This window comes from Schistocerca nitens, chromosome 1 (assembly GCF_023898315.1).
Source record: "Schistocerca nitens isolate TAMUIC-IGC-003100 chromosome 1, iqSchNite1.1, whole genome shotgun sequence".
Taxonomy (NCBI): Eukaryota; Metazoa; Arthropoda; class Insecta; order Orthoptera; family Acrididae; genus Schistocerca; species Schistocerca nitens.
This window is the reverse complement of record NC_064614.1, coordinates 1,275,818,430-1,275,831,393: the sequence shown is the minus strand read 5'-3', so window position 1 is coordinate 1,275,831,393 and position 12,964 is coordinate 1,275,818,430.

Sequence of the window (12,964 nt, the reverse complement as noted above, 5' to 3'; positions counted from 1 at the left end):
AGTATGGTGGGTCTGACACACCGGTGTCAATGTGTTCTTTTTTCCATTTCCAGGAGTGTAGAAGGACAATGCAGGGAATCCAGAGTATTTCATATGGACGCAAATTATGTGTTAATTCGTCAATGTGAGGGAGCGAGGGATGCAGTAAAGGAGGAATAATGCATCGGAAAAGAGATACTCGGAACCTCAAAGAAAATCCTATCGTTTGCGTAGAAACGTATCTCGATTTAGAAGGACAATGCAGGGAATCCAGAGTATTTCATATGGACGCAAATTGTGTGTTAATTCGTCAATGTGAGGGAGCGAGGGATGCAGTAAAGGAGGAATAATGCATCAGAAAAGAGATACTCGGAACCCCACAGAAAATCATATCGTTTCTGTAGAAACGTATCTCGATTTAGAAGGACAATTCAGGGAATCCAGAGTATTTCATATGGACGCAAATTGTGTGTCAATTCGTCAATGTGAGGGAGCGAGGGATGCAGTAAAGGAGGAATAATGCATCAGAAAAGAGTTACTCGACTCCCAAAAGAAAATCCTATCGTTTCCGTAGAAACGTATCTCGTTTTACACAGATAATGCAGGGAACACAGAGTATTTCATACGGACGCAAATTGTGTGTTAATTCGTCAATGTGAGGGAGCGAGGGATGCAGCTAAGGAGGAATAATGCATCGGAATAGAGATACTCGGAACCCCAAAGAAAATCCTATCGTTTCCGTAGAAACGTATCTCGATTTAGAAGGACAATGCAGGGAATCCAGAGTATTTCATATGGACGCAAATCGTGTGTTAATTCGTCAATGTGAGGGAGCGAGGGATGCAGTAAAGGAGGAATAATGCATCGGAAAAGAGATACTCGGAACCCCAAAGAAAATCCTATCGTTTCCGTAGAAACGTATCTCGATTTAGAAGGACAATGCAGGGAATCCAGAGTATTTCATATGGACGCAAATTGTGTGTTAATTCGTCAATGTGAGGGAGCGAGGGATGCAGTAAAGGAGGAATATTGCATCGGAAAATAGATACTCGACTCCCTAAAGAAAATCCTATCGTTTCCGTAGAAACGTATCTCGATTTAGAAGGACAATGCATGGAATCCAGAGTATTTCTCATTGACGCAAATTGTGTGTTAATACGTCAATGTGAGAGCGAGGGATGGAGTAAAGGAGGACAAATGCATCGGAAAATAGATACTCTGAACCCCAAAGAAAATCCTATCGTTTCCGTAGAAACGTATCTCGATTTAGAAGGACAATGCAGGGAATCGAGAGTATTTCATATGGACGCAAATTGTGTGTCAATTCGTCAATGTGAGGGAGCGAGGGATGCAGTAAAGGAGGAATAATGCATCAGAAAAGAGATACTCGACTCCCAAAAGTAAATCCTATCGTTTCTGTAGAAACGTATCTCGTTTTACAAAGATAATGCAGGGAACACAGAGTATTTCATATGGACGCAAATTGTGTGTTAATTCGTCAATGTGAGGGAGCGAGGGATGCAGTAAAGGAGGAATAATGCATCAGAAAAGAGATACTCGGAACCCCACAGAAAATCATATCGTTTCTGTAGAAACGTATCTCGATTTAGAAGGACAATTCAGGGAATCCAGAGTATTTCATATGGACGCAAATTGTGTGTCAATTCGTCAATGTGAGGGAGCGAGGGATGCAGTAAAGGAGGAATAATGCATCAGAAAAGAGTTACTCGACTCCCAAAAGAAAATCCTATCGTTTCCGTAGAAACGTATCTCGTTTTACACAGATAATGCAGGGAACACAGAGTATTTCATATGGACGCAAATTGTGTGTTAATTCGTCAATGTGAGGGAGCGAGGGATGCAGCTATGGAGGAATAATGCATCGGAATAGAGATACTCGGAACCCCAAAGAAAATCCTATCGTTTCCGTAGAAACGTATCTCGATTTAGAAGGACAATGCAGGGAAATGCAGAGTATTTCATATGGACGCAAATCGTGTGTTAATTCGTCAATGTGAGGGAGCGAGGGATGCAGTAAAGGAGGAATAATGCATCGGAAAAGAGATACTCGGAACCCCAAAGAAAATCCTATCGTTTCCGTAGAAACGTATCTCGATTTAGAAGGACAATGCAGGGAATCCAGAGTATTTCATATGGACGCAAATTGTGTGTTAATTCGTCAATGTGAGGGAGCGAGGGATGCAGTAAAGGAGGAATATTGCATCGGAAAATAGATACTCGACTCCCTAAAGAAAATCCTATCGTTTCCGTAGAAACGTATCTCGATTTAGAAGGACAATGCATGGAATCCAGAGTATTTCTCATTGACGCAAATTGTGTGTTAATTCGTCAATGTGAGAGCGAGGGATGGAGTAAAGGAGGACAAATGCATCGGAAAAGAGATACTCTGAACCCCAAAGAAAATCCTATCGTTTCCGTAGAAACGTATCTCGATTTAGAAGGACAATGCAGGGAATCGAGAGTATTTCATATGGACTCAAATTGTGTGTCAATTCGTCAATGTGAGGGAGCGAGGGATGCAGTAAAGGAGGAATAATGCATCAGAAAAGAGATACTCGACTCCCAAAAGTAAGTCCTGTCGTTTCTGTAGAAACGTATCTCGTTTTACAAAGATAATGCAGGGAACACAGAGTATTTCATATGGACGCTAATTGTGTGTTAATTCGTCAATGTGAGGGAGCGAGGGATGCAGTAAAGGAGGAATATTGCATCGGAAAATAGATACTCGACTCCCAAAAGAAAATCCTGTCGTTTCCGTAGAAACGTATCTTGATTTAGAAGGACAATGCATGGAATCCAGAGTATTTCATATGGACGCAAATTGTGTGTTAATTCGTCAATGTGAGGCAGCGAGGGATGCAGTAAAGAAGGAATAATGCATCGGAAAAGAGATATTCGGAGCCCCAAAGAAAATCCTATCGTTTCTGTATAAACGTATCTCGATTTAGAAGGACAATGCAGGGAATCCAGAGTATTTCACATGGACGCAAATTGTGTGTTAATTCGTCAATGTGAGAGCGAGGGATGGAGTAAAGGAGGACAAATGCATCAGAAAAGAGATATTCTGAACCGCAAAGAAAATCCTATCGTTTCCGTAGAAACGTATCTCGATTTAGAAGGACAATGCAGGGAATCCAGAGTATTTCATATGGACGCAAATTTTGTGTTAATTCGTCAATGTGAGGCAGCGAGGGATGCAGTAAAGGAGGAACAATGCATCAGAAAAGAGATACTCGGTACCCCAAAGAAAATCCTATCGTTTCTGTAGAAACGTATCTCGATTTAGAAGGACAATGCAGGGAATCCAGAGTATTTCATATGGACGCAAATTGTGTGTCAATTCGTCAATGTGATGGAGCGAGGGATGCAATAAAGGAGGAATAATGCATCGGAAAAGAGATACTCGACTCTCAAAAGAAAATCCTTTCGTTTCCGTAGAAACGTATCTCGTTTTAGAAAGATAATGCACGGAACACAGAGTATTTCATATGGACGCAAATTGTGTGTTAATTCGGCAATGTGAGGGAGCGAGAGATGCAGATAAGGAAGAATAATGCATTGGAAAAGAGATACTCGGAACCCCAAAGAAAATCCTATCGTTTCCGTAGAAACGTATCTCGATTTAGAAGGACAATGCAGGGAATCCAGAGTATATCATATGGTCGCAAATTGTGTGTTAATTCGTCAATGTTAGGGAGCGAGGGATGCAGTAAAGGAGGAATAATGCATCGGAAAAGAGATACTCGGAACCCCAAAGAAAATCCTATCGTTTCCGTAGAAACGTATCTCGATTTAGAAGGACAATGCAGGGAATCCAGAGTAATTCATATGGACGCAAATTGTGTGTTAATTCGTCAATGTGAGGGTGCGAGGGATGCAGTAAAGGAGGAATAATGCATCGGAAAAGTGATACTCGAAACCCCAAAGAAAATCCCATCGTTTCCGCAGAAACGTATCTCGATTTAGAAGGACAATGCAGGAGGAATAACGCATCGGAAAATAGATACTCGGAACCCCAAAGAAAATCCTATCGTTTCCGTAGAAACGTATCTCGATTTAGAAGGACAATGCAGGGAATCCTCTGTATTTCATATGGACGCAAATTGTGTGTTAATTCGTCAATGTGAGGGTGCGAGGGATGCAGTAAAGGACGAATAATGCATCGCAAAAGAGATACTCGGAACCCCAAAGAAAATCCTATCGTTTCCGCAGAAACGTATCTCGATTTAGAAGGACAATGCAACGAATCCAGAGTATTTCATATGGACGCAAATTGTGTGTTAATTCGTCAATGTGAGGGAGCGAGGGATGCAGTAAAGGAGGAATTATGCATCGGAAAAGAGATACTCGACTCCCAAAAGAAAATCCAATCGTTTCCGTAGAAACGTATCTCGATTTAGAAGGACAATGCAGGGAATCCAGAGTACTTCATATGGACGCAAATTGTGTGTCAATTCGTCAATGTGAGGGAGCGAGGGATGCAGTAAAGGAGGAATAATGCATCGGAAAAGAGATACTCGACTCTCAAAAGAAAATCCTTTCGTTTCCGTAGAAACGTATCTCGTTTTAGAGAGATAATGCAGGGAACACAGAGTATTTCATATGGACGCAAATTGTGTGTTAATTCGTCAATGTGAGGGAGCGAGGGATGCAGCTTAGGAGGAATAATGCATTGGAAAAGAGATACTCGGAACCCCAAAGAAAATCCTATCGTTTACGTACAAACGTATCTCGATTTAGAAGGACAATGCAGGGAATCCAGAGTATTTCATATGGTCGCAAATTGTGTGTTAATTCGTCAATGTGAGGGAGCGAGGGATGCATTAAAGGAGGAATAATGCATCGGAAAAGAGATACTCGGAACCCCAAAGAAAATCCTATCGTTTCCGTAGAAACGTATCTCGATTTAGAAGGACAATGCAGGGAATCCAGAGTAATTCATATGGACGCAAATTGTGTGTTAATTCGCCAATGTGAGGGAGCGAGGGATGCAGTAAAGGAGGAATAATGCATCGGAAAAGAGATACTCGGAACCCCAAAGAAAATCCCATCGTTTCCGAAGAAAGGTATCTCGATTTAGAAGGACAATGCAGGAGGAATAACACATCGGAAACGAGATACTCGGAACCCCAAAGAAAATCCTATCGTTTCCGTAGAAACGTATCTCGATTTAGAAGGACAATGCAGGGAATCCTGTGTATTTCATATGGACGCAAATTGTGTGTTAATTCGTCAATGTGAGGGTGCGAGGGATGCAGTAAAGGAGGAATAATGCATCGCAAAAGAGATACCCGGAACGCCAAAGAAAATCCTATCGTTTCCGCAGAAACGTATCTCGATTTAGAAGGACAATGCAGCGAATCCAGAGTATTTCATATGGACGCAAATTGTGTGTTAATTCGTCAATGTGAGGGAGCGAGGGATGCAGTAAAGGAGGAATAATGCATCGGAAAAGAGATACTCGACTCCCAAAGAAAATCCTATCGTTTCCGTAGAAACGTATCTCGTTTTAGAAAGATAATGCAGGAACCCAGAGTATTTCATATGGACGCAAATTGTGTGTTAATTCGGCAATGTGAGGGAGCGGGGGATGCAGTAAAGGAGGAATAATGCATCGGAAAAGAGATACTCCAAACCCCAAAGAAAATCCTATCGTTTCCGCAGAAACGTATCTCGATTTAGAAGGACAATGCAGGGAATCCAGAGTATTTCATATGGACGTAAATTGTGTGTTAATTCGTCAATGTGAGGGAGCGGGGGATGCAGTAAAGGAGGAATAATGCATCGGAAAAGAGATACTCGGAACCCCAAAGAAAATCCTATCGTTTCCGTAGAAACGTATCTCGATTTAGAAAGACAATGCAGGGAATCCAGAGTATTTCATATGGACGCAAATTGTGTGTTAATTCGTCAATGTGAGGTAGCGAGGGATGCAGTAAAGGATGAATAATGCATCCGAAAAGAGATATTCGACTCCCAAAAGAAAATCCTATCGTTTCCGTAGAAACGAATCTCGATTTAGAAGGACAATGCATGGAATCCAGAGTATTTCATATGGACGCAAATTGTGTGGTAATTCGTCAATGTGAGGCAGCGAGGGATGCAGTAAAGAAGGAATAATGCATCGGAAAAGAGATATTCGGAGCCCCAAAGAAAATCCTATCGTTTCTGTATAAACGTATCTCGATTTAGAAGGACAATGCAGGGAATCCAGAGTATTTCACATGGACGCAAATTGTGTGTTAATTCGTCAATGTGAGAGCGAGGGATGGAGTAAAGGAGGACAAATGCATCAGAAAAGAGATATTCTGAACCGCAAAGAAAATCCTATCGTTTCCGTAGAAACGTATCTCGATTTAGAAGGACAATGCAGGGAATCCAGAGTATTTCATATGGACGCAAATTTTGTGTTAATTCGTCAATGTGAGGCAGCGAGGGATGCAGTAAAGGAGGAACAATGCATCAGAAAAGAGATACTCGGTACCCCAAAGAAAATCCTATCGTTTCTGTAGAAACGTATCTCGATTTAGAAGGACAATGCAGGGAATCCAGAGTATTTCATATGGACGCAAATTGTGTGTCAATTCGTCAATGTGATGGAGCGAGGGATGCAATAAAGGAGGAATAATGCATCGGAAAAGAGATACTCGACTCTCAAAAGAAAATCCTTTCGTTTCCGTAGAAACGTATCTCGTTTTAGAAAGATAATGCACGGAACACAGAGTATTTCATATGGACGCAAATTGTGTGTTAATTCGGCAATGTGAGGGAGCGAGAGATGCAGATAAGGAAGAATAATGCATTGGAAAAGAGATACTCGGAACCCCAAAGAAAATCCTATCGTTTCCGTAGAAACGTATCTCGATTTAGAAGGACAATGCAGGGAATCCAGAGTATATCATATGGTCGCAAATTGTGTGTTAATTCGTCAATGTTAGGGAGCGAGGGATGCATTAAAGGAGGAATAATGCATCGGAAAAGAGATACTCGGAACCCCAAAGAAAATCCTATCGTTTCCGTAGAAACGTATCTCGATTTAGAAGGACAATGCAGGGAATCCAGAGTAATTCATATGGACGCAAATTGTGTGTTAATTCGTCAATGTGAGGGTGCGAGGGATGCAGTAAAGGAGGAATAATGCATCGGAAAAGTGATACTCGAAACCCCAAAGAAAATCCCATCGTTTCCGCAGAAACGTATCTCGATTTAGAAGGACAATGCAGGAGGAATAACGCATCGGAAAATAGATACTCGGAACCCCAAAGAAAATCCTATCGTTTCCGTAGAAACGTATCTCGATTTAGAAGGACAATGCAGGGAATCCTCTGTATTTCATATGGACGCAAATTGTGTGTTAATTCGTCAATGTGAGGGTGCGAGGGATGCAGTAAAGGACGAATAATGCATCGCAAAAGAGATACTCGGAACCCCAAAGAAAATCCTATCGTTTCCGCAGAAACGTATCTCGATTTAGAAGGACAATGCAACGAATCCAGAGTATTTCATATGGACGCAAATTGTGTGTTAATTCGTCAATGTGAGGGAGCGAGGGATGCAGTAAAGGAGGAATTATGCATCGGAAAAGAGATACTCGACTCCCAAAAGAAAATCCAATCGTTTCCGTAGAAACGTATCTCGATTTAGAAGGACAATGCAGGGAATCCAGAGTACTTCATATGGACGCAAATTGTGTGTCAATTCGTCAATGTGAGGGAGCGAGGGATGCAGTAAAGGAGGAATAATGCATCGGAAAAGAGATACTCGACTCTCAAAAGAAAATCCTTTCGTTTCCGTAGAAACGTATCTCGTTTTAGAGAGATAATGCAGGGAACACAGAGTATTTCATATGGACGCAAATTGTGTGTTAATTCGTCAATGTGAGGGAGCGAGGGATGCAGCTTAGGAGGAATAATGCATTGGAAAAGAGATACTCGGAACCCCAAAGAAAATCCTATCGTTTACGTACAAACGTATCTCGATTTAGAAGGACAATGCAGGGAATCCAGAGTATTTCATATGGTCGCAAATTGTGTGTTAATTCGTCAATGTGAGGGAGCGAGGGATGCATTAAAGGAGGAATAATGCATCGGAAAAGAGATACTCGGAACCCCAAAGAAAATCCTATCGTTTCCGTAGAAACGTATCTCGATTTAGAAGGACAATGCAGGGAATCCAGAGTAATTCATATGGACGCAAATTGTGTGTTAATTCGCCAATGTGAGGGAGCGAGGGATGCAGTAAAGGAGGAATAATGCATCGGAAAAGAGATACTCGGAACCCCAAAGAAAATCCCATCGTTTCCGAAGAAAGGTATCTCGATTTAGAAGGACAATGCAGGAGGAATAACACATCGGAAACGAGATACTCGGAACCCCAAAGAAAATCCTATCGTTTCCGTAGAAACGTATCTCGATTTAGAAGGACAATGCAGGGAATCCTGTGTATTTCATATGGACGCAAATTGTGTGTTAATTCGTCAATGTGAGGGTGCGAGGGATGCAGTAAAGGAGGAATAATGCATCGCAAAAGAGATACCCGGAACGCCAAAGAAAATCCTATCGTTTCCGCAGAAACGTATCTCGATTTAGAAGGACAATGCAGCGAATCCAGAGTATTTCATATGGACGCAAATTGTGTGTTAATTCGTCAATGTGAGGGAGCGAGGGATGCAGTAAAGGAGGAATAATGCATCGGAAAAGAGATACTCGACTCCCAAAGAAAATCCTATCGTTTCCGTAGAAACGTATCTCGTTTTAGAAAGATAATGCAGGAACCCAGAGTATTTCATATGGACGCAAATTGTGTGTTAATTCGGCAATGTGAGGGAGCGGGGGATGCAGTAAAGGAGGAATAATGCATCGGAAAAGAGATACTCCAAACCCCAAAGAAAATCCTATCGTTTCCGCAGAAACGTATCTCGATTTAGAAGGACAATGCAGGGAATCCAGAGTATTTCATATGGACGTAAATTGTGTGTTAATTCGTCAATGTGAGGGAGCGGGGGATGCAGTAAAGGAGGAATAATGCATCGGAAAAGAGATACTCGGAACCCCAAAGAAAATCCTATCGTTTCCGTAGAAACGTATCTCGATTTAGAAAGACAATGCAGGGAATCCAGAGTATTTCATATGGACGCAAATTGTGTGTTAATTCGTCAATGTGAGGTAGCGAGGGATGCAGTAAAGGATGAATAATGCATCCGAAAAGAGATATTCGACTCCCAAAAGAAAATCCTATCGTTTCCGTAGAAACGAATCTCGATTTAGAAGGACAATGCAGGGAATCCAGAGTATTTCATGGGGACGCAAATTGTGTGGTAATTCGTCAATGTGAGGGAGCGAGGGATGCAGTAAAGGAGGAATCATGCATCGGAAAAGAGTTACTCGACTCCCAAAAGAAAATCCAATCGTTTCCGTAGAAACGTATCTCGATTTAGAAGGACAATGCAGGGAATCCAGAGTATTTTATATGGACGCAAATTGTGTGTTAATTCGTCAATGTGAGGGAGCGGGGGATGCAGTAAAGGAGGAATAATGCATCGGAAAAGAGATACTCGACTCCTAAAAGAAAATCGTATCGTTTCCGTTGAAACGTATCTCGTTTTAGAAAGATAATGCAGGGAACTCAGAGTATTTCATATGGACGCAAATTGTGTGTTAACTTGGCAATGTGAGGGAGCGAGGGATGCAGTAAAGGAGGAATAAAGCATCGGAAAAGAGATACTCGGAACCCCAAAAAAATCCTATCGTTTCCGTAGAAACGTATCTCGATTTAGAAGGACAATGCAGGGAATCCAGAGTAATTCATATGGACGCAAATTGTGTGTTAATTCGTCAATGTGAGGGAGCGAGGGATGCAGTAAAGGAGGAATAATGCATCGGAAAAGAGATACTCGGAACCCCAAAGAAAATCCTATCGTTTCCGTAGAAACGTATCTCGATTTAGAAGGACAATGCAGGGAATCTTGAGTATTTCATATGGACGCAAATTGTGTGTTAATTCGGCAATGTGAGGGAGCGAATGATGCAGTAAAGGAGGAATAATGCATCGGAAAAGAGATACTCCAAACCCCAAAGAAAATCCTATCGTTTCCGTAGAAACGTATCTCGATTTAGAAGGACAATGCAGGGAATCCAGAGTATTTCATATGGACGCAAATTGTGTGTTAATTCGTCAATGTGAGGGATCGAGGCATGCAGTAAAGGAGGAATAATGCATCAGAAAAGAGATACTCGGAACCCCAAAGAAAATCCTATCGTTTCTGAAGAAACGTATCTCGATTTAGAAGGACAATGCAGGAAATCCAGAGTACTTCATATGGACACAAATTGTGTGTCAATTCGTCAATGTGAGGGAGCGAGGGATGCAGTAAAGGAGGAATAATGCATCGGAAAAGAGATACTCGACTCTCAAAAGAAAATCCTTTCGTTTCCGTAGAAACGTATCTCGTTTTAGAAAGATAATGCAGGGAGCACAGAGTATTTCATATGGACGCAAATTGTGTGTTAATTCGTCAATGTGAGGGAGCGAGGGATGCAGCTAAGGAGGAATAATGCATTGGAAAAGAGATACTCGGAACCCCAAAGAAAATCCCATCGTTTCCGAAGAAAGGTATCTCGATTTAGAAGGACAATGCTGGAGGAATAACGCATCGGAAACGAGATACTCGGAACCCCAAAGAAAATCCTATCGTTTCCGTAGAAACGTATCTCGATTTAGAAGGACAATGCAGGGAATCCTGTGTATTTCATATGGACGCAAATTGTGTGTTAATTCGTCAATGTGAGGGTGCGAGGGATGCAGTAAAGGAGGAATAATGCATCGCAAAAGAGATACTCGGAACGCCAAAGAAAAGCCTATCGTTTCTGCAGAAACGTATCTCGATTTAGAAGGACAATGCAGCGAATCCAGAGTATTTCATATGGACGCAAATTGTGTGTTAATTCGTCAATGTGAGGGAGCGAGGGATGCAGTAAAGGAGGAATAATGCATCGGAAAAGAGATACTCGACTCCCAATAGAAAATCCTATCGTTTCCGTAGAAACGTATCTCGTTTTAGAAAGATAATGCAGGAACCCAGAGTATTTCATATGGACGCAAATTGTGTGTTAATTCGGCAATGTGAGGGAGCGAATGATGCAGTAAAGGAGGAATAATGCATCGGAAAAGAGATACTCCAAACCCCAAAGAAAATCCTATCGTTTCCGTAGAAACGTATCTCGATTTAGAAAGACAATGCAGGGAATCCAGAGTATTTCATATGGACGCAAATTGTGTGTTAATTCGTCAATGTGAGGTAGCGAGGGATGCAGTAAAGGATGAATAATGCATCCGAAAAGAGATACTCGACTCCCAAAAGAAAATCCTATCGTTTCCGTAGAAACGAATCTCGATTTAGAAGGACAATGCAGGGAATCCAGAGTATTTCATGGGGACGCAAATTGTGTGGTAATTCGTCAATGTGAGGGAGCGAGGGATGCAGTAAAGGAGGAATCATGCATCGGAAAAGAGTTACTCGACTCCCAAAAGAAAATACTATCGTTGCCGTAGAAACGTATCTCGATTTAGAAGGACAATGCAGGGAATCCAGAGTATTTCATATGGACGCAAATTGTGTGTTAATTCGTCAATGTGAGGGAGCGGGGGATGCAGTAAAGGAGGAATAATGCATCGGAAAAGAGATACTCGACTCCTAAAAGAAAATCGTATCGTTTCCGTTGAAACGTATCTCGTTTTAGAAAGATAATGCAGGGAACCCAGAGTATTTCATATGGACGCAAATTGTGTGTTAATTTGGCAATGTGAGGGAGCGAGGGATGCAGTAAAGGAGGAATAAAGCATCGGAAAAGAGATACTCGGAACCCCAAAAAAATCCTATCGTTTCCGTAGAAACGTATCTCGATTTAGAAGGACAATGCAGGGAATCTTGAGTATTTCATATGGACGCAAATTGTGTGTTAATTCGGCAATGTGAGGGAGCGAATGATGCAGTAAAGGAGGAATAATGCATCGGAAAAGATATACTCCAAACCCCAAAGAAAATCCTATCGTTTCCGTAGAAACGTATCTCGATTTAGAAGGACAATGCAGGGAATCCAGAGTATTTCATATGGACGCAAATTGTGTGTTAATTCGTCAATGTGAGGGATCGAGGCATGCAGCTAAGGAGGAATAATGCATTGGAAAAGAGATACTCGGAACCCCAAAGAAAATCCAATCGTTTCCGTAGAAACGTATCTCGATTTAGAAGGACAATGCAGGGAATCCAGAGTATTTCATATGGTCGCAAATTGTGTGTTAATTCGTCAATGTGAGGGAGCGAGGGATGCATTAAAGGAGGAATAATGCATCGGAAAAGAGATACTCGGAACCCCAAAGAAAATCCTATAGTTTCCGTAGAAACGTATCTCGATTTAGAAGGACAATGCAGGGAATCCAGAGTAATTCATATGGACGCAAATTGTGTGTTAATTCGCCAATGTGAGGGAGCGAGGGATGCAGTAAAGGAGGAATAATGCATCGGAAAAGAGATACTCGGAACCCCAAAGAAAATCCCATCGTTTCCGAAGAAAGGTATCTCGATTTAGAAGGACAATGCAGGAGGAATAACGCATCGGAAAAGAGATACTCGGAACCCCAAAGAATATCCTATCGTTTCCGTAGAAACGTATCTTGATTTAGAAGGACAATGCATGGAATCCAGAGTATTTCATATGGACGCAAATTGTGTGTTAATTCGTCAATGTGAGGCAGCGAGGGATGCAGTAAAGAAGGAATAATGCATCGGAAAAGAGATACTCGGAGCCCCAAAGAAAATCCTATCGTTTCTGTAGTAACGTATCTCGATTTAGAAGGACAATGCGGGGAATCCAGAGTATTTCACATGGACGCAAATTGTGTGTTAATTAGTCAATGTGAGAGCGAGGGATGGAGTAAAGGAGGACAAATGCATCAGAAAAGAGAT